Source organism: Palaemon carinicauda, chromosome 2, assembly GCF_036898095.1.
Source record: "Palaemon carinicauda isolate YSFRI2023 chromosome 2, ASM3689809v2, whole genome shotgun sequence".
NCBI lineage: Eukaryota > Metazoa > Arthropoda > Malacostraca > Decapoda > Palaemonidae > Palaemon > Palaemon carinicauda.
Window position 1 is genome coordinate 9,457,646 of NC_090726.1, and position 23,095 is coordinate 9,480,740.

The 23,095-nt window shown below is 36.3% G+C and overlaps 1 long non-coding RNA gene across 1 annotated transcript; it reads left to right on the top strand.

The window, feature by feature from the left end:
* The first annotated feature begins 1,288 nt into the window (after positions 1–1,288).
* Positions 1,289–14,961, top strand: LOC137615178 (uncharacterized). Its single transcript, XR_011039178.1, has 6 exons — positions 1,289–1,394; positions 9,875–10,033; positions 11,546–11,633; positions 11,822–12,006; positions 14,418–14,497; positions 14,947–14,961. It is a non-coding gene; the product is annotated as an uncharacterized lncRNA (long non-coding RNA).
* Positions 14,962–23,095: the final 8,134 nt, after the last annotated feature.

The following is a 23,095-nucleotide window of genomic DNA, read 5'->3' on the forward strand; positions in this document are numbered from 1 at the left end:
GTATAAAGTTTATGTTCAAAGAAAATCAGTTCCTATGCTTTAAAAGAAAACGTAACTAATGTTTTAAAGCGGAACCCAAGTAAAATAACACAATTCGCGAGTCCATATACTGTTCAATTTTTAGAAGTTAAGTACATTAGTCGCCAGAGATAATAGGAAACCATCTCCTCCTACCCACATCACCGTGTGTGTGTGAGAGAGAGAGAGAGAGAGAGAGAGAGAGAGAGAGAGAGAGAGAGAGAGAGAGAGAGAGAGAGAGAGAGAGAGAGAGAGAGAGAGAGAGAGAGTGCGTGTAGGGTTGGGGATGGGGATGGGGATGGGTGTGGGGATTGGGGAATTATCCTTTCGGTCGGGACAACATTTTCTTGTAGCAAAAAAGATTTTTTTTTCAGAGGTATTCCATATGAAAATAATTGATTTATGATCGAGTTTCCATGAAATAACTATTTTCAGGACGCTACGAATATTGCTTAGTTTTTCGTGTAGTATTTTATGTCTATTTGATCGAGGCGTTGTATTAATTTATTGTAAGAGGGAAATGTATGAATCTGTGTAGGAAACACAAATATGGTTAGTTGTAAAGTCACCAAATGTAAACTATTATTGCTTCAATTTTAAAGTGGCCAGCCGCTCTCAAATCTAAGATTCACAAACTACTCTTATCAGAATATGTCAACGATGAGTATAAACACTATGCAATAAGGATGTGCAGAAATTTTTATTTCTATTTTGAAGGCGAGTTCTAGGTAAATGCAGTTGTAGCCTATCCATGTAAGGTAATTAACGAATAAAAGCACAATTCCACGCTTAGTTAATTCTAAACGTTCTACCACACCTTGATTCCTAAAATGGTAAAAAAATGCATTGAAGTTATTAAAATGATACCTGTATCCCATATATTTTGAAGAAAAGTGGCAAAATGTACCAGATAAGAGAGTAAATATATCTCACACAGTGATTCACTTCAGTTATGTCCTGTTTTTATTTTCTATCCTCACTTTTTTTCACCTATGTAATTAGTGTTATCCTGCTATTCACAAACGAATGTTGAAAATATGTAGTAAAATTTGATAATCTTTTGTCCTGGGCAAGAAACCGAAACTTTTTTAATAATTTATTTGGAGGTGAAAATTTGTTATAATTTCAATAATACTATTCTTCAGTATCAATAGAATGGCTTCAATGGACAATTTTATTAAAGAAAGTTAGAATTTGCATAAGCAATAATGGTCATGAAGACCAAATACAGATGGAGCCACTTGTCTCCCAAGGACGAGTGAACAATGATATCTGCTTCCTTGATTTTCAAAGTTTTACATTCTGAATCTTTACTCTATTCAAAACCATTTATTCCGTGGGGCTGAGACTGTGAACGCTAATCTTGGAAATTATATGTAAGTATTTCTTTTAAAGATTTATTGTTATGGACTTTACATTTGTGGTGTTCCGTATCAATATTTAAATATTACACTACTGGTGTTGCAAATTTGACGTTTGATCTGACATCGCCGTGTCAAAATATACAAATTCCAAATTTTCAGTTCCTTGTACTTTAGTTTGCGAGTCCTCCATACTTGAAAAGTGGTTTCATATCCTTATATATTGTACAAATGTTTTCGTGTGCACTTTTACTGGATTTTGCCTTGATTTTAGGATGAGTACTTATACGTGCAAAACACAAACTTTACATAATTTTTATATCCTAAAATTTAGTATTCTATATACCCCATGAAACTATTCGGTAAAATTCTTTGTAGTGCAAAACTGGGGAAAAGTCATGGAATTGATATTCATATCTCATAAAACTTGTTTCGTTTTTTGCCAGTAATTTGGTATTTGAATTATTTTAGTAAATGTTATCGATGTTTCGGTGGACATTTTGAGAGATTGAATTATGGCTTTCATAGAATAATCCGATTTTATAGATGGGTCAGTTTTCTCATGCAACTGTTTTAGCACTTTAGTCTTAATTTTGGCAGGTTTTCTATGACAACTGTTGTTCGAAGTAGTCTTTTGGTTAAAAGTGAATCTAGTGAAGTTGATAAAACGTTGAATGTCTTGTTCAACACACACAAGGGTTTGTCATTGTAGGGAAAATACGTGAATCTAAATTTTTTCCTTTATACTTTATTAATCGATCTAACGTAAACTTACTTTCCCACTTGTGCACTTTTTAAATAAAAGTTTATACATTGATCGGTACTAATTTCATACAACTGCTGCTGCTACACCTTTTAGTGTTGAAGATTACGAGAAAAAATTTAATAGCTTCTTAAATGCACGAAGTCAAGTCCTCGGATGCGACGAACTTCTAAGTTAATCTCCAAATTTCAAACTTTCAAACTAGCGCACACCTGAACGTTCAACACTCGCTTAGCCTTGGCTACAACGTTACAATATACGTTCTTAGTGGAAAACAACTCCATATAATTACAAAGATAGGAATATTTCAAGAGTTGGGTAATCCACTAAATTCGCATAGTAAAGATTTATTGACTTTGGTTACAAATTGGGAAGGTTTGGTGTCTGGTTTCACTACTTGTGAAAGTTTAGTGACTTTGGTGAAACTTGTGAAGGTTTAGTGACTTTGGTTTCACAACTAGTGAAGGTTTAGTGAGTTTGTTTTCACAACTTGTGAAAGTTTAGTGAGTTTGTTTTCACAACTTGTGAAGGTTTACTGAGTTTTTCACAACTTGTGAAGGTTTACTGAGTTTGTTTTCACAACTTGTGAAGGTTTATTGAGTTTGTTTTCACAACTTGTGAAGGTTTAGTGAGTTTGTTTTCACAACTTGTGAAGGTTTAGTGAGTTTGTGAAGGTTTAGTGAGTTTGTTTTCACAACTTGTGAAGGTTTAGTGAGTTTGTTTTCACAACTTGTGAAGGTTTAGTGAGTTTGTTTTCACAACTTGTGAAGGTTTAGTGAGTTTGTTTTCACAACTTGTGAAGGGTTAGTGAGTTTGTTTTCACAACTTGTAAAGGTTTAGTGACTTTGGTTTCACAACTTGTGAAGGTTTAGTGAGTTTGTTTTCACAACTTGTGAAGGTTTAGTGAGTTTGTTTTCACAACTTGTAAATGTTTAGTGACTTTGGTGAAACTTGTGAAGGTCTAGTGAGTTTGGTTCCACTACTTGTGAAGGTTTAGTGAGTTTGTTTTCACAGCTTGTGAAGGTTTAGTGAGTTTGTTTTCACAACTTGTGAAGGTTTAGAGCGTTTGTTTTCACAACTTGTAAAGTTTTAGTGACTTTGGTTTCACAACTTGTGAAGGTTTAGTGAGTTTGGTTCCACTACTTGTGAAGGTTTAGTGAGTTTGGTTCCACTACTTGTGAAGGTTTAGTAAGTTTGTTTTCACAACTTGTGAAGGTTTAGTAAGTTTGTTTTCACAACTTGTGAAGGTTTAGTGAGTTTAGTTTTCACAACTTGTGAAGGTTTAGTGAGTTTGGTTCCACTACTTGTGAAGGTTTAGTGAGTTTGGTTCCACTACTTTTGAAGGTTTAGTGAGTTTGTTTTCATAACTTGTGAAGGTTTAGTGAGTTTGTTTTCACAACTTGTGAAGGTTTAGTGACTTTGGTTTCGCAACTTGTGAAGGTTTAGTGAGTTTTCACAACTTGTGAAGGTTTAACTTTGGTTTCACAACTTGTTAAAGTTTAGTGACTTTGGTTTCACAACTTGTTAGTTTAGTGACTTTGGTTTCACAACTTGTTAGTTTAGTGACTTTGGTTTCACAACTTAAGTTTAGTGACTTTGGTTTCAACTTGTTAAGTTTAGTGACTTTGGTTTCAACTTGTGAAGGTTTAGTGACTTTGGTTTCACTTGTTCAAGTTTAGTGGCTTTGGTTTCACAACTTGTGAAGGTTTAGTGACTTTGGTTTCATAACTTGTGAAGGTTTAGTGACTTTGGTTTCATAACTTGTGAAGGTTTAGTGACTTTGGTTTCATAACTTGTGAAGGTTTTGTGACTTTGGTTTCCCAATTTGTGAAGGTTTATTGGATTTGGTTACACTTGTGAGGGTTTAGTGAATTTGGCTACTCTTGTGAAGGTTTAATGAATTTTGCTACTCTCTTGTGAATGTTTAGTGAATTTGGTTACACACTTGAAGGTTTAGCGACTTTGGTTACACACTTGGAGGTTTAGCGACTTTGGTTACAAACTTGTGAAGGATTACTGACTTTGGTTAGAAACTTAGAAAGGTGTAGTGACTGATTACATTTGTTTAGGTTTAGTAACTTTGATTACACAACTTGTTTAGGTTTAGTTACTTTGGTTACACTTGTTTAGGTTTAGTGACTTTGATTACACAACTTTTTTAGGTTTAGTGACTTTGGTTACACAACTTTTTTAGGTTTAGTGACTTTGGTTACACAACTTGTTTAGGTTTAGTGACTTTGGTTACACAACTTGTTTAGGTTTAGTGACTTCGGTTACACAACTTGTTTAGGTTTAGTGACTTCGGTTACACAACTTGTGAAGGTTTAGTGAGTTTGGTTCCACTACTTGTGAAGGTTTAGTGAGTTTGGTTCCACAACTTGTGAAGGTTTAGTGAGTTTGTTTTCACAACTTGTGAAGGTTTAGTGAGTTTGTTTTCACAACTTGTGAAGGTTTAGTGACTTTGGTTTCGCAACTTGTGAAGGTTTAGTGAGTTTGGTTCCACTACTTGTGAAGGTTTAGTGAGTTTGTTTTCACAGCTTGTGAAGGTTTAGTAAGTTTGTTTTCACAGCTTGTGAAGGTTTAGTGAGTTAGTTTTCACAACTTGTGAAGGTTTAGTGAGTTTGTTTTCACAACTTGTGAAGGTTTAGTGAGTTAGTTTTCACAACTAGTGAAGATTTAGTGACTTTGGTTTCGCAACTTGTGAAGGTTTAGTGAGTTTTTCACAACTTGTGAAGGTTTAACTTTGGTTTCACAACTTGTTAAAGTTTAGTGACTTTGATTTCACAACTTGTTAAAGTTTAGTGACTTTGGTTTCACAACTTGTTAGTTTAGTGACTTTGGTTTCACAACTTGTTAGTTTAGTGACTTTGGTTTCACAACTTGTTAAGTTTAGTGACTTTGGTTTCAACTTGTTAGTTTAGTGACTTTGGTTTCACAACTTGTTAAGTTTAGTGACTTTGGTTTCAACTTGTGAAGGTTTAGTGACTTTGGTTTCACTTGTTCAAGTTTAGTGACTTTGGTTTCACAACTTGTGAAGGTTTAGTGACTTTGGTTTCATAACTTGTGAAGGTTTAGTGACTTTGGTTTCATAACTTGTGAAGGTTTAGTGACTTTGGTTTCATAACTTGTGAAGGTTTAGTGACTCTGGTTTCATAACTTGTGAAGGTTTTGTGACTTTGGTTTCCCAATTTGTGAAGGTTTATTGGATTTGGTTACACTTGTGAGGGTTTAGTGAATTTGGCTACTCTTGTGAAGGTTTAATGAATTTTGCTACTCTCTTGTGAATGTTTAGTGAATTTGGTTACACACTTGAAGGTTTAGCGACTTTGGTTACACACTTGGAGGTTTAGCGACTTTGGTTACAAACTTGTGAAGGATTAATGACTTTGGTTAGAAACTTAGAAAGGTGTAGTGACTGATTACATTTGTTTAGGTTTAGTAACTTTGATTACACAACTTGTTTAGGTTTAGTTACTTTGGTTACACTTGTTTAGTTTTAGTGACTTTGATTACACAACTTTTTTAGGTTTAGTGACTTTGATTACACAACTTTTTTAGGTTTAGTGACTTTGGTTACACAACTTGTTTAGGTTTAGTGACTTTGGTAACACAACTTGTTTAGGTTTAGTGACTTTGGTAACACAACTTGTTTAGGTTTAGTGACTTCGGTTACACAACTTGTTTAGGTTTAGTGACTTCGGTTACACAACGTGTTTAGGTTTAGTGACTTCGGTTACACAACTTGTTTAGGTTTAGTGACTTCGGTTATACAACTTGTTTAGGTTTAGTGACTTCGGTTACACAACTTGTGAAGGTTTAGTGACTTCGGTTACACAACTTGTGAAGGTTTAGTGACTTCGGTTACACAACTTGTGAAGGTTTAGTGACTTCGGTTACACAACTTGTGAAGGTTTAGTGAATTCTGTTACACAACTTGTGAAGGTTTAGCGAATTCGGTTACACAACTTGTGAAGGTTTAGTGAATCCGATTACACAACTAGTGAAGTTTTAGTGAATTCGGTAATAGTTTACAACACCACGCTCTCAATTTACTCCAAAATAATGTAATCCTGCAGTTCTCACCTTCTTGCACAGTAATTTGGTGGTTATTTAAATTCTGGGAAAGCAATAATTAAAAAGATATGTTGAGGAACGGGGAAGGGGTTATAAAAAGAAAATAGCTCGGTTCCCTCATCAAACTACTTGGAACTGACATGTCAACAAAGGCAACGAAACCGATTTCATGATGCCAGCGTACATAAACAGAAGTCCGTGATGCCAGCGTACATTTGATATACTGTATATTCAAAATATGCTTAATTAAAAAGGGATTAATTACGTAAGTGTACATATATGCAATTTACAAATAGTGGCACTTTTGAGTAATCACTCAATTTCTTATTAAGTATATTTTGAATATACAGTATATCAAATGTACGCTGGCATCACGAACTTCTGTATATGTACGCTGGCATCATAAGTTCTGTTTCGTTGACTTTGTTGACATGTCAGTTCCAAATCGTTTGGTGGGGAAACAGAGCTATTTTCTTTTTATAACCCCTTTCCCGTTCCTCAACATATCTTGCTAATTATTGCTTTCCCAAAATTTAAATAACCACCTAATTACTGCGCAAGAAGATGAGAACTGCAGGATTGCATTATTTTGGAGTAAATTGAGAGCGTGGTGTTGTAAACTATTACCGTGAATTCGGTTACACAACTTATGATGGTTGTCTTTGGTTACACTGCTTGACGGTTCAGTGTCTTTGGTTACACACTTGTGACGGTTCAGTGTCTTTGGTTACACACTTGTGACGGTTCAGTGTCTTTGGTTACACACTTGTGATGGTTCAGTGTCTTTGGTTACACACTTGTGTGGTTACGCACCCGTGAAGGGCGAGTGTCTCTGGTTACGCACCCGTGAAGGGCGAGTGTGTCTGGTTACGCCCCCGTGAGGGGCGAGTGTGTCTGGTTACGCCCCCGTGAGGGGCGAGTGTCTCTGGTTACGCCCCCGTGAGGGGCGAGTGGCTCTGGTTACGCCCCCGTGAGGGGCGAGTGGCTCTGGTTACGCCCCCGTGAGGGGCGAGTGGCTCTGGTTACGCCCCCGTGAGGGGCGAGTGGCTCTGGTTACGCCCCCGTGAGGGGCGAGTGGCTCTGGTTACGCCCCCGTGAGGGGCGAGTGGCTCTGGTTACGCCCCCGTGAGGGGCGAGTGGCTCTGGTTACGCCCCCGTGAGGGGCGAGTGGCTCTGGTTACGCCCCCGTGAGGGGCGAGTGGCTCTGGTTACGCCCCCGTGAGGGGCGAGGGGCGAGTGGCTCTGGTTACGTCCCCGTGAGGGGCGAGTGGCTCTGGTTACGCCCCGTGAGGGGCGAGTGGCTCTGGTTACGCCCCGTGAGGGGCGAGTGGCTCTGGTTACGCACCCGTGAGGGGCGAGTCTCTCTGGTTACGCACCCGTGAGGGGCGAGTCTCTCTGGTTACGCACCCGTGAGGGGCGAGTCTCTCTGGTTACGCACCCGTGAGGGGCGAGTGTCTCTGGTTACGCACCCGTGAGGGGCGAGTGTCTCTGGTTACGCACCCGTGAGGGGCGAGTGTCTCTGGTTACGCACCCGTGAGGGGCGAGTGTCTCTGGTTACGCACCCGTGAGGGGCGAGTGTGTCTGGTTACGCACCCGTGAGGGGCGAGTGTCTCTGGTTACGCACCCGTGAGGGGCGAGTGTCTCTGGTTACGCACCCGTGAGGGGCGAGTGTCTCTGGTTACGCACCCGTGAGGGGCGAGTGTCTGGTTACGCACCCGTGAGGGGCGAGTGGCTCTGGTTACGCACCCGTGAGGGGCTCTGGTTACGCACCCGCGAGTGGCTCTGGTTACGCACCCGCGAGTGGCTCTGGTTACGCCCCCGTGAGGGGCGAGTGGCTCTGGTTACGCCCCCGCGAGGGGCGAGTGGCTCTGGTTACGCCCCCGCGAGGGGCGAGTGGCTCTGGTTACGCCCCCGCGAGGGGCGAGTGGCTCTGGTTACGCCCCCGCGAGGGGCGAGTGGCTCTGGTTACGCCCCCGCGAGGGGCGAGTGGCTCTGGTTACGCCCCCGCGAGGGGCGAGTGGCTCTGGTTACGCCCCCGCGAGGGGCGAGTGGCTCTGGTTACGCCCCCGCGAGGGGCGAGTGGCTCTGGTTACGCCCCCGCGAGGGGCGAGTGGCTCTGGTTACGCCCCCGCGAGGGGCGAGTGGCTCTGGTTACGCCCCCGCGAGGGGCGAGTGGCTCTGGTTACGCCCCCGCGAGGGGCGAGTGGCTCTGGTTACGCCCCCGCGAGGGGCGAGTGGCTCTGGTTACGCCCCCGCGAGGGGCGAGTGGCTCTGGTTACGCCCCCGCGAGGGGCGAGTGGCTCTGGTTACGCCCCCGCGAGGGGCGAGTGGCTCTGGTTACGCCCCCGCGAGGGGCGAGTGGCTCTGGTTACGCCCCCGCGAGGGGCGAGTGGCTCTGGTTACGCCCCCGCGAGGGGCGAGTGGCTCTGGTTACGCCCCCGCGAGGGGCGAGTGGCTCTGGTTACGCCCCCGCGAGGGGCGAGTGGCTCTGGTTACGCCCCCGCGAGGGGCGAGTGGCTCTGGTTACGCCCCCGCGAGGGGCGAGTGGCTCTGGTTACGCCCCCGCGAGGGGCGAGTGGCTCTGGTTACGCCCCCGCGAGGGGCGAGTGGCTCTGGTTACGCCCCCGCGAGGGGCGAGTGGCTCTGGTTACGCACCCGCGAGGGGCGAGTGGCTCTGGTTACGCACCCGCGAGGGGCGAGTGGCTCTGGTTACGCACTTGTGAAGGCTTTTTGAATTTGGTTATGCACTTGTGAAGGCTTTTTGAATTTGGTTACGCACTTGTGAAGGCTTATTGAATTTGGTTACGCACTTGTGAAGGCTTATTGAATTTGGTTATGCACTTGCGAAGGTTTAGTGGATTAAAATTGGTTACGGATTTGCGAAGGTTTAGAGAATTGAAATTGGTTACGGACTTGCGAAGGTTTAGAGAATTGAAATTGGTTACGGACTTGGTTACGGACTTGCGAAGGTTTAGAGAATTGAAATTGGTTACGGACTTGCGAAGGTTTATCGAAGTTGGTTACGCAATTGTGAAGGTTAGTGACTAATTACACACTTGTGAAGGTTTAATGACTTATTACACACTTGTGAAGGGTTAGTGATTTTGGTTGCACAATTGTGAAGATTTAGTGACTTAAAATTAAACTTGTGAATGTTTATTGAATTTTGTTATACTTTTGAAGGTTTTGTGAATTTTGTTATACTTTTGAAGGTTTTGTGAATTTTGTTATACACTTTTAAAGGTTTTGTGAATTTTGTTATACACTTTTAAAGGTTTTGTGAATTTTTACACTTTTAAAGGTTTTGTGAGTTTTGTTATACACTTTTAAAGGTTTTGTGAGTTTTGTTATACACTTTTAAAGGTTTTGTGATTTTTTTTATACACTTTTGAAGGTTTTGTGAAATTTGTTACACTTGTGACTTTGGTTACACAAAGGTGATCGTCTTTGGTTACCCAATTGTTTAGGTTGAGCAACTTTGGTTACACACTTGTGAAGGTTTCAATAGAAATTTGGTAGTTTTATAATACTATTACTTTAATTTTTTTTTTTTTGGTAAATATGAAAACATTAGCATTCTCGCTGGTAATTAATCTCCAAATGAAAGTCTTTCAGAGTTGCCGAGATATATGCACTTATCAATGAATATTCTTTTCAGATTTGTCATGCTGACTGAGGTGCTGAAGCTTGAACGATGAAATTGATTCATACGAAACACATTTTTGTAAGGAAGATTCCATTCTGCTGAACTGGAGTAAGTTGATTAAAAGAATATTTACTTGAAAATGGACCCACAAATTCACAACATTCAGTACTGGTAGGTGTATAGAACTTTTTACTCAAAATTTGGGTAATAGTATAGAACACCACGCTCTCCATTTACTCCAATATAATGGAATCCTGCAGTTCTCACCTTCTTGCACAGTAATTAGGGGGTTATTTAAATTTTGGGAAAGCAATAATTAGCAAGATATGTTGAAGAGGGGGGAAGGGGTTATAAAAAGAAAATAGCTCGGTTTCCTCACTAAACGAATTGGAACTGACATGTCAACATCGTCAACCAAACAGAATTCGTGATGCCAGCGTACATTTGATTTACTGTATATTCAAAATATACAGTAATAGGGAATTGTAATAAATTTGAGACGGAAGCGTATTGAATTGATATCAAATGTTCATTAGGTACCCAGCTCAAGTTAGAAGAAATGCTGAAGACTTGTTGAAGCTTTATTTTTTAACATTAAATGTGTTTGGTGTTAGTTATTACTGCATAATTCTCGTATTGCCTAGTTTTGATGGCCAGATATTATGGTGTAAATGTAAATGTACCTGGAATCTATAACTAATTTGTTTACTATAGAAAAGAACAAAATACTCAAAGGTAGAACGGAAACTGACTGTGAAACTTTTACGTAAAGTTTGTTTGCTGCGAACGATCTAACTTTAGTCCCTACCAACACCAGTCCGCACTGCCCAGCCTGGTTTTGAAAAAGCCAAACTTAGACATAAATATGGATATTCCTGAGGCCTTTGTATTGCAGTGGACTATTAACGGCTGCATTTGTTGTTGCTGGTGTTATATATTTAAGAAGTTTAGTGTTTTAGATATTTAATTCTGAGTCGTTAAAGGTATTTGCCTGTCGCGCAAGTAAAGATTTTTCATAAACTGAATGCGCTTTCCTCACGATAAAATTTTAAAGTGATTGCATGTGTGTAAGATTGTAAATGTGTATAACTTGTAAGTCTGAATATGCATAACTTAAGATTGTGAATATGTAGCCTATAACTTGTAAGATTGGGAATACGTAAGGTTAGGAATATGTGGCCTATAACTTGAAAAGATTATGAATATAGTATGTAAAACTTATAAAGATTGATTATGTAAAACTTGTTGGAATGTGGATCTGTGAAACTTGTAAGATTGTGAATATAACTTGTAAGATTGGGAATATGTAAAGCTTGTAAGATTGTGAATATTTAAAACTTGATTAGATTGTGAATGTAGCCTATACTGGTAAGGTTGTAAATGTGTATAAAACTTGTGAATGTATATAACTTGTAAGGTTGTGAGAATGTGTGTAACTTGCAAGGTTGTGTAATTGTGTGTAACTTGCAAGGTTGTGTAATTGTGTGTAACTTGCAAGGTTGTGTAATTGTGTGTAACTTGTAAGGTTGTGCGTGTAACTAGCGAGGTTGTGCGAGTGTGTGTAACTTTTAGAGATTGCGTGAATGTGTATAACTTTTAGAGATTGCGTGAATGTGTATAACTTTTAGAGATTGCGTGAATGTGTATAGCTTTTGAAACTTGGTGTATATTTTTTTTTTTCAGATTCAGATGTTCAGCTTCATGGAAAAGAAATTGTTGAAACGACGGTTTTTCAATGGGTAGAACTATTACAATATAACTGTTTTGAAAGGTAAGAGGAATTAGTGACTTAATTTTCGTAAAAATCTGAAGTATTAACTTTTTATTCCATAAAATATGAATTAGTTTGATTTAATAGTATAAATATTGCTTGATACTGACAAGGTAATGAATAAGGCCTATTTCTAGCAAAGGTAGGACTAATTCAATATGTACACTATATGCATTTATTTCTTCCAGGTGTATTTGATACTTTGAAACTAGAAAAGAAAGGAATTACAAAGAGGCTGAACATTAAAACGTCAACAGTAAAGCAACAAATTTAAGTCAAGAAGGAAATGACTGAAGAAATGATAGAAAATACTAAGAAAAAAAAAACTGTAAATTTCATTAATATGAAAAAACATAACATACTTTTAGTTCACGTAAGTGTTTAAAATTAGGATATCTTAAATAGCACTTTTCCTATTTGTCATTTTATTTTGTAATTTTCCAATCTTATTATTCATATCTTATTTTTCATACAGTTCTCTTCTGATCTTGTCTAGCAGTTTCCTAATTTTTTTTTGTATAGTTTTCCTAAAGCAATTGAGTTTTATTCTAGCCTCTTATCTGCTGTACTTTTATTTTTTTTTTCTGCTTATTACGTCATCTTCTGGTCTTATCATTTTCGTACCTTATTTCTCTGGAGTTTTCTTCCTTTGCGTCTTAGTTTTCTCCTGGTCCTCTTTTCTTCTCACACTTGATTTCTTTATGCTGTAGTTATGCTATTGTGAATATTTATTTGGGTTGTTTCAGCTGCGGGTTAGGTTGAGAGATTTTGGGCACAGTTCCTATATAACTGTGCCGAATTGTAATTCTGATAAGTGTAATGATCCAGCAGTTTTGGTGACTTTTCGCGACTGAATTTCTAGAAAACACTTAAGCATAACATTTTCCTTTCTACACTTAGTTTTCGTATGGATTTTTCTTTTTATACATTTCTTGTGGCAGGTTTCGTCTTGGTCCTATTGATATTTAAAAGGTTTTTCACATGCATGTAGATTGTATTCCAAATAATTTTTCACAATTCTGCTATCAGAATTTCTTGGTATTCAAAATTTCTCATGGGAAATTTTAACATTTGGTTTTTAGGAAATATATTTTTGATTAGTATAAATCATCATAGTAATTTGTTAAAATCTGTAGTGATTTTTGACTTAAATATTTCAATCCACATTAAATAGGAAAAAACTTTCATTTTTATTTCATTTCTGCAAATGAAACTTGGGTTTTGTAGTTCTTGAAATTCTTGTATGTTATAAATTCGTTTCTCTACATGAATCAGTTTGAATCTCCAGCGATTCTGGAAGATTCCTTTTACACTATCATGTTGGTATTCGTGACTTTAAATTGTTTGAGGTACTAGTTTTATATTTCTAAATGTATATTCTTGGCAAAGTTTATCCGAAGGCCTTTGTGGCTGATTTTGGTCATAACACGAGGTTGGTTATTTACTTTCTCAAGGCTTTTGCAGATATATTTTGATTTCTGGTGAATTTGGTTACCTTTGACTTAGATGCAAATACTATTTAATAAAATAAGTAGACAAAACACATTAAATGTTAATTATTCCTATGGCTTGGTTAGTAATTCAAAATGAGGTTGATACTTTTAAATATTTTGTATTTTGATTTTAGAGGGTTTAACTCTTAGGAAACAATCGTTTGATAAAAGAAGAATTTTACATAAAACTATTGAAATTCCTTTCCAATCTGCTTCATTGTTGTCTATAGAGGAGAAAATTTCAGCTTCATACTCGAGTAGTTGGTGTTTATTAGGTATTAAAGTAACAGTATAAGTGTGAAGAGTTTTAAAAATACTTGGTTATATTAGGATATTGGCAGATTTGTAATGGCAATTCAGTATTTTAATGTTGCATACTTATATAGAATATCTAGTCATGTATGAAAATTATCTATGTACATTAGACTTCATTGCAATTTTTTTTTAATGAATACTAATATTTAAAGGTTGCAGATTTTTCTCATGCACACACTAAGTCAATTTCTGTCAGGTTTTAAGGCAGCCTTAATGACAGCTTTTATAAAACTACTATTATTCAGGTAATGTGGAATGACATTGAAGTTAACTTGCTGCAATTTTACCGGTGCAATTGAAACATTGGTATTAATAAGTGGATAAAACCTTTTAAAACTGTCTTCTCTAGTTGTAAAAGCAAATTCATAGAATTTGAAGCCTTTATTTTTTTTATTTGAATGCTAAATGTAGCTCATGCATATAAAATAGGATACTAATATATTGTTTTAAGGTGCAGGGAGTGTTGTGTGCCATTTTTGCTAGTTTCATTCAACGTTGTTTCATTATTAAAGACTAGCAAAAAGGTTAAATGAAAAAAGTTTGAATAGGTAGTTATCGGATATAAGCATAATCTACATAAAGTAGAGCAGAGAGTAATCAAAAACTACTGAGTTAGCTATAGGAAAATATAGAAACTATTCAAGTTTGTGAATAGGTAGTTACCGGTTATATAAAGCATAACTATGCCAGTTAAAGATTTTCATGTAATTGTACTTGGAGTAAAATTAGGTTTGAATTATTAATGTAGATTTAGGTTAAGGGGGGAAAGAACTGGCATTTGGTTTGTTAGTAAAATTATTTACTGTAATGAACGGTAGCCACCCCCTTTGTGTGTATGCTGTAAGTCTTTTTCAGCTATTTAAACAATGTACTTTGAAGCTCAACGGCCAAAGATTAGAGGAAACTAAGATTATCAAGTCAACTTCTAATAACTTGACAGCACCAGACAGCACCAACTAATACTGCATCTTTTCAGGTTGCAGTTTCGGGGAAGTTGAATTGGCTTCGAGTGGATATATAGAATGGGTCTGGTAGGGGAAGATACAAAGTAAAAAGGTAATTTTACTCCAGAATTTTTCAAATATTTGTATATGATCTAGATTTTTGAGTAACCACGTACTTTTTAAAAAAATTTCCGTAACCATATGTTCATAAAAATTCAGTTGAACTAGTAAGCCTTATCATTCAGTAATGAATTTCTAACTAGAATCTTAAGTTATTTGATGGCACTTGGTTAAATTTTTAAATTTATTAGTACTAAATTAGACTTTGGTGCAGATTTATTAGTACAAAATTAGATTTTGCACTAGTTTAAGTGTTGCAGTAAGTTAAATTGTGTACATTTTATTAATTTCATTTTCTCTAAACGCAGGGTAAATTATTTTAAATTTGTTTTTTTGACGGGCAAATTACATAATTTGTTGCCACCATTAAGTTCCACCATTAAGTTTTTATATATATATGCTTGTGCCAATTTGCTAAAATATTAGATTTTTTTTTTTCAGATAAGAGTGGAAAGTAAGAAAATACGGTGAACGGGGGAAAAATAAGTTTGGGAGCAGAAATTACATAGAAGATTGAGTGGATACAAAAGTCATGGAACCGAATAGTCTAAAATAATTTAGTGAAAAGATCATACAGTAGATATGAAAGAAATAAATGTAAGAATTGTTGATAACAAATAAATTATAAATTTACTAATAAACCTTTATTATATGCACCTTATACATCTTAACACTGGAAAAGAAGTTTTATACTAAATTAGAAAGTCTTTAGGCTGTAAATTATCAAAGCCTTTGAAACTTTTTCTTGGTTGATTAAGGTTGTTTTGTCTCTTCACACGTTTAGAAATAAACGAGTATTGGATGAGATCCTACAGTTCTTCCCTACGCTTCGTAGTAAGCTATTATTGAAGATCCATCCAATATTAAACGACTTGCGATATAACTAGCCAGCACTGCAACAAACCTGGAAAGAAAGTGAAAAAATGACTCGGTAAAACAGTCAAGTTTATCATCACATCAGTTTTAAACAAGTACATAAATTTAAATCAGATTCGACAGTAGTACCACACGATCGAACATTACCGATTTGCAAACAGTGATACCAGGCCACAGTGAAAATGAGGGTTGACGACAGAAACAGGAAAACTAGAGGCAGGATCTGGCAACATGTGTGATGCCAGATCCATGTCTGGTTTTCCCGCTTCTGACGTCATTAACCCTCATTCTTACTAACTATTATGGTCTGTTATCACTGGTTTACCCGTCGGGCCTGCTCGATCGTGTGGACAGGTTTAACGAAGTTTTAAATACAAAATAACACCCTGAACCTAACACTGAATTGAACTATATTAGCAAGCAAATTTGACTGAAATTAAGATGTCAAGCCATTTAACTTATATCAACAAATTAGTGGAAATATGGATTGAAAGAAAAACAAAAAATAACTGCTGACAAAATATCCCAAAACTGGGAATGCAAAGAACACTGGGCAAAAGGTTTAAGCATCAAAACGTGATAGCTACGCTTAAATCGCACACAGCAACATTAAACAAACCTATTCGATAAAGACTGTACATTAGAATATAGAAGACTAAATATTATACTGTCACTTATACTAAACTTCTTCATTGGCTCAACTTCAAAAATTAATGAAACAAAACAATGCTATTTCTTAAAAGGTCATTTTCTGTATAGTGAGATCTGTAACGGTGCTCGCTAACCAAAAATTTTCTAAATATTACTCAAGATAGGCTAGCAAATCACAATTATATGATTCAGTTTATCCAAACCAAATTCTTTTGTTCTAGTAAGCTTAAAACTGCTAAGACTATAAAGACTATAGAAAGTAGCCTATAAAGATTACCGGATTCCTGCTAAATTTCCTTTACACTTTAAAAAGTGTTAAAAGCTAAAATCCTTAGCCATTGATATATTGCAGAGATCGAAAGCCAAGAGCTATAAAACTAACAAACTAGACCCACCTAAATCAACGATAACCAAAAATAACAAACTTTGCTCTACTCTCTCAGCACTATTGTCTAAAGCGCAAACTTCAACACCGACACTTAAGACAGACTTACTAACTCCTTTATATATCTCTCAACCACTAAAAAACACTAAGATCAGATAGGAAATTAAAACACCCTAATACGCTTACTATAATGAACAACTTATTAACCGTAGCTGTTCAATTAATCAAAGATATCTTTAAAACTTTACAACCAAACTTAAAACTTAACCCATCTACATTATGTAACTTGGACTCTCAAGGAAGCTAAACAGACCTCTTTGTACTCTAGATTTACCGGTTACCCAAAAACCAAATTTCTAACCAAAATAAGACTTGTGACTGATCACTACACATCAGGTATGAAAACCTACCATAATTTGATAAAAAATCTCTGGAAATTACACTGTTGCTCAAAACTTCAATCCTTGATTTTGAAGTCTGTTGGAAAACCAAAGCAAAATATTCTATATTCACAATAGCGCCCCCCCCCCCCCTAAAAAAAGACGCCGAAACTTAAGTCTACCCTAAAAAAATTAAATACACTAAATTACTAAAAAAAAAAAAAACGTTTGGGTTATATGGAAGTGTTAAACCCATCCAATACTCATTTAAAACCCTGTAAATTAAAAAATTACTGTAAGTTAAACTTCAAATGATTTCGAATTCAAGTTTAGAGGATCTGCTAAAAGCTTCGAAATTTAAAGGAAATGTATTAGCTTTGCTTTTCACGTAACTACGTCCAAGAATTTAAATGATTTAGTTATAAATCTTAAAGTATTGGCAGTTTCTAATTATCACACCAAGCAATATGCTTACTATACTAGATAAAGAGGTAAGTTTAGCCATAAGAATTTTTCTGATTCAAGACACCAAACCGGTAAAAAAGGTCTGACAATGGGAATTTAAATCTGAAAAAATTGCCATTACGGTAAACAATTTTATACCTCACCTTTGGTTTATAGAAGTTTTAAGTGAAATGTTTGTTACTAAATTTATGATATTAACCGGAATCTTACAGTAATTAAGAATCCTGGCTATGTCTTCCGGAGATAGCCATCAAAAGATCCCTACACAAAACTGCAAGTTAATCTAAGAAAAAATAATTCCAAAACAAGATTTCTAACTCAAACCCTGAACACTTGAAAAGTAAAACCAACCTTACCTTCATACCACAAAACGCAGAATGGCGACGATAACTGGAGACGGATCCAAAATTGAAGATTCAAACAAGATATACAAATGACTTGAGTAGCTAAATCAAGGTGTGAATATCTCTCAGCCCCAACACGCACTAACATTGCTTCCTGATTTTCTACAGTTTACAGTTCCGTCTTGCTGGCTTTCTTCCAAGTTCCGGCCAATCAGAAGAGCCCGTGTCATAATTTCGAAACAAAGAATGCAAAAACGACTCCTGATTGGTCGAGACACTAACAAGGAATCTGAGAAGAAAGTTACATACAAAATACGTTACGTCACCACTTACGAAACCAGTGACATCTGTTGGTTAGATAATTAACCATAAAAAAAACTTAAATTTGATAAGAAAACAATTCGTTATCTCAAGGGAAATGTTGATACATAAAAATCTTACTGTATTCTTTATCACTTCAAAATCCACTATGAAATAAACAGTGTTTGTTGATCTAAATAGCACGGTCGGTACCATAAACAAAATTCTAGTCACATTTTTTATTCTTATTTTACAGTGAACCAATTATTCCACTAATAATTCTCTGATGTTCCGTAAGGTATGTTATAATTTTTAATCTGGAAATAACAATGATTTCAGATTCCTTCGCCCTATAATTATGTTCATATTGTTATATTATTACTAATTTCTAATTTATTCTTCTGTTTCTTCTTCCTTATATAAGTTCCCTTAGACTTGAAGAATTTTGGTTCTCAAACTAATAATATTAATAATAATAATGATAATAATAACAATAAGATATGATGAAGAAGAGAATGTTCAGGTGCACAATCATGTGAAGTTCTCTCTGAGAATGATTTCTCTAAAGAATAAATCAATTTATGTAATAGGTGATCTAAATGATGATTTGATGTTAGGTTCAGCAAAGATCATAATATTTTAAGAGTCACCAAATTAAATCAAATGATTAATAAACCTACTAGAGTTAGCCCCAACTCATCCACACTACTAGACGTTTTAATAACTAACAAGCAGGAAAGTGTTATTGACATCGAGGTAAATCCAAGTATTGTAGCTGACCATGAACATATTTCATTTATCATAGATATTAAGAAGCCAAAGCGTAAACCAGTCACAGTAACCTCTAGGTGTTTAAAATATTATTCTGCAGATTTTTTGTGCAATACATTGCTAGACCAAAAACTAATTTTAGATACAATCATGCATACTGATGACACAGATATTCAAACAGGAATTTTCAATGAAGTATATAACAGTGCCTTAGATAAATGTGCCCCAATAACCACGAAGGAAATAAGGAGACCCAGTGCACCTTGGATAGACAATGATCTAAAAAACAGTATGATAGAAAGGGACAAAATGCAAGAAAGGCTTAAACAGAATAGACATGATGAAAATCTGAACAATTCGTATAAGGAAATGAAAAAATTCATCAATTCTAAGATGCGTACTGCCAAAGCTTATTATAACAAAGACAAGATCAAGAAAAGTAAATCTCGCAGAGAAACATGGAAAATTATGAATAATATTGTATTTACTAAAACAAATAAAAAGATTGAATACGACAACCCAAAAGCTAGAGCAGATCAATTTAACCAATACTTTGCTAATGTAGGAAAAATAACTTATGATAAAACGCAGGAAATTCTACAAAAGTACGAAAATGAAGATATTAGAAACACTCAAAATAGCTTTGGCAATAATATAAGATTGTTTAGACCGCAACCAGTTACAGTAGAAACAATAATATTAACAGTTAAGAGTTTGAATAATAGTAATGCTTACGGAACGGATGGTATTCCTACTAGTTTTCTAAAAGATTCCCTTACAGTTATTGCATATTATATCACGGTTATCATAAATACATCGATTGTAACTGGGAAATATCCTTCTATTTGGAAACAACCCCTCGTAGACCCTATTTACAAGAAAGGAGACAAGGACGACCCTGGTAATTATAGACCTGTTTCTATCCTTCCAGTAATATCGAAAGTAATAGAAAAGATTGTATGTAATCAGTTAATGGAACATCTAGAAAAAAATAATTTGATTTCTAACACTCAGCATGGATTCCGTAAAGGTTTATCAACAGAAACAGCTTTGATGAAATTAACAGATGAAATTTATAAAAATATTGATAGAAAAAAGTTTCCATGTTAATTTTATGTGACCTATCAAAGGCATTTGATAGTGTCAACCATGATGAATTGTGTAAATCTCTTAAGGAACATTACATTGATACGTTCTGGTTTCAGGATTACTTGAAGGATAGAAGTCAGGTAGTTAGATTAGAAGACGTAAAATCTTGCATTGAAAAGGTTGAATTTGGAGTCCCACAGGGATCTGTCCTAGGTCCAATTCTGTTTTTAGTCTACGTTAATGACATGATTAAATACAGAAAACTGCTTGCTAATTCAATACGCTGATGACACCCAAGTTCTTTTGGCTGATCAAATAGAAAATTTAGATAGCTTGATAAAAAGGGCTGAACTAATATTGTTCAAAATTAAGAAATATTTTCTAAGAAAAGGGCTATTATTAAATGCCACTAAAACACAGTGCATGTTTGTTGGTAGCTCACAGTATATTAGCAAAATTCCAAATGACATTATAATAAAATGCGATGGTGATGAAGTAAAGATAAGTCAACATGTAAAAAATCTAGGTCTACACATGGACAGGTACATGACATTCAGTACTCACATTGACGAGCTGAGTAGAAAAGTTAGTGGCATTCTAATGTATTTAAGGAGAGTAAAAGATTACTTTGATGATACTACTCGAGCTTTGATTGTGGAAAGTCTGGTCTTGAGTGTAATAAACTACTGTATTAAGATATGGGGGTCAACTAATGATATGCACATGGAAAAAGCTAACAAATCCAAAACTTTGCAGGTAGAGTAGCCGTTATTGGGGTGAAAAAAACACGATCACATCTCCCCAACCCTCCAGCAATTAAAGTGGATAAAATTAAAAGAAAAGTGTATGTACGATGTTTGTGTTTTTGTTTTTAAAAGTTTGAGAAAAGAATATCCCAACTGGCTATACACATTTCCTACAGTTGGTAATTGTAGGAATGCATTAACCAGACAGAATGAAAATCTATATGTAGACAGCTATCAAACGGATTTGGGTTCACGCTCAATGGCAATAAGGGGCCCAGCTTGCTGGAACAAACTACCTCTGGAAATAAGAAAATGGACAAATGATAGTTCTGATTTATTCAAAAAGAAACTTAAGCAATATTTTTTAAATTTTACTTGAATGTATATATATCCTAGATTTTTACAATCCAATTATTGTGAATTTTATGTAAATAATTTATATTATGTAACAGAATAACCATTTTATAATGGAATAAAGGTTTTTGACTTTTGACTTTGACTTTGACTCTCTACCCTAAACCCTAAGATCTTGTATAAGTTGTGTGATGCTATCAACACAACAACCATATTTGCTGGAAAAGGGCGATAGAAAAGACAAGTATGCTGTTATGATAAAGAGGAAGTTACTAAATTGAAGTTAGAGGATAAATATCTAAGGAATAGTTTTACTTATTTAATTTTCCTGAGCCTTTTGTTCACTTCTACCCTTTCCTACTGACGAAAACATTAACACAGACAGAATTCAACTCGAACGGATACCCGGTAGAGTGCATACCTTCGCCAGCGCCACATTTGTTAACGTGGTTATGCAAACAAATTGGATAATCATGGCCTCCTAATGACGAGGCCTGGACTTTTTGCAAGTTCATTGTCTCCGCTGACCTTTGACGTTAAACCGCTAACAGGAGTAATTATGTCACTAGATCATGTTGTATATCACAAGATAGGCAATTGAAATATGCACATTTTGGCTCTAATTTCATGCAAATCAGATGAAATATAGCAAAATGCCTTATTTTTACCTTTTCGTTACTTTGACCTTGACTTTTGACTCTCACTTGCAAAATCTAATCAATTGTCCTTGGATCATGGCTAATCATCCCACCAAATCTATATGAGATTCGGTTAAATAGTTTTTGAGTTATGCGAATCACAAGCAAACCAACATAAATAAACAAGGATAATGACATCTTCATATCATGCTGTATATCACAAGATAGGCAATTGAATTATGCACATTTTAGCACTAGCTTATGTAAATAGAAAAAAAAGAAAGAAAAAAAAAGAGATGGCCATGATATGGCAAAAAGACGTTTTTGACCTGTTCGTGACCTTTGCCTTCGACTTTTGACCCAATCACTCCCAAAATCTAATCAAATTGTCCTTGGATCATGGTCATTGGTCCCATCAAATTTCATGAGATTCTGTCAAATATTTTTTGAGTTATGCGAATTTTAAATACACAGGCAGACATTCAAACAAATACATGCCTATCAAAACATAACCTTCGTAATGAAGTTGGTGAAGGAACAAAAAAGGTAATCCACCCCAAGAAAGAATTAAACCCCTACTAACTGAATTACAGTGGCTGTCTATTCAAGCTAGAATAGTGTTTAAGACATGTACAATGACTCAAGTTATCTGAACCAGTCGTCCATAACATCTAAGAATTTCTACAAACCGTGAAGTCAATGAATCGTTTCTACACGAGAATAGTTAGATGGTTTCAAGTTATATACCAAGATGTAGACCTACCTCTATTGTAGGTTGTAGACTATAACAAGCTCCCACCGGACATCTTGAAAAACTTCATTCATTTCAATTTGCCCAGAACATGACTCCGGATGGGGCTCATAGCCTAAGTCATGCTTTGCTTTGCTTTGACGACTGCTTTTCCAGTCCCCTACAGCAGGGGAACCCCACTCTCTACAGGATCTCCACTGTCGTTATATCTTGTTCGTCCAATTAACGTTTCATATCACGTATTGCTCATTTACTGTTGAATCGTCACTGTCATACGTCTCATGGAATTAGAAAGTCATCAGTTTCCTCTTGAAAGCCCTAATGTCTTCAATCATGCGGATGTCTTGTGGGAGTTTATTGTATAGTCTCGGGGCCGCATTTTTAAAGGTTCTGGAGCCTACAGTAGACATACATCTAAAACCCTAAGAATGAAAGACTGATGATATTAAGGCTTTCTAGAAGAAACTGAGAACTTTCCTATCGGCCCTGTAGAACGCAGGGCTTCCATGTGTGACAAGACTAGGAAAACAGCTTAAAGTTAGAAATGTTGTGATCAATCATTGACCTTCACCAGACCCAACATTTCTGTAGTCTCTTTACATGGCTCTTTAGCCAGCAGCTTTTTTTAAACACTTCTTCGATTGCTTTTTCTTAGGATATTCTGTGATGAACTATAGATCATAGACTTTTAAGTACTTTACAAATCCAGTCACTGTGCAGGATGTCTGCTTTTTTATTTTGTTGTCTTGATTATCATTGTCATAGGGAAGCAGTTTAATGTTAGATTAATGTTAGCCAAATCACACTACTATACCTTCAGTATGTCCACGGTGTGCCATT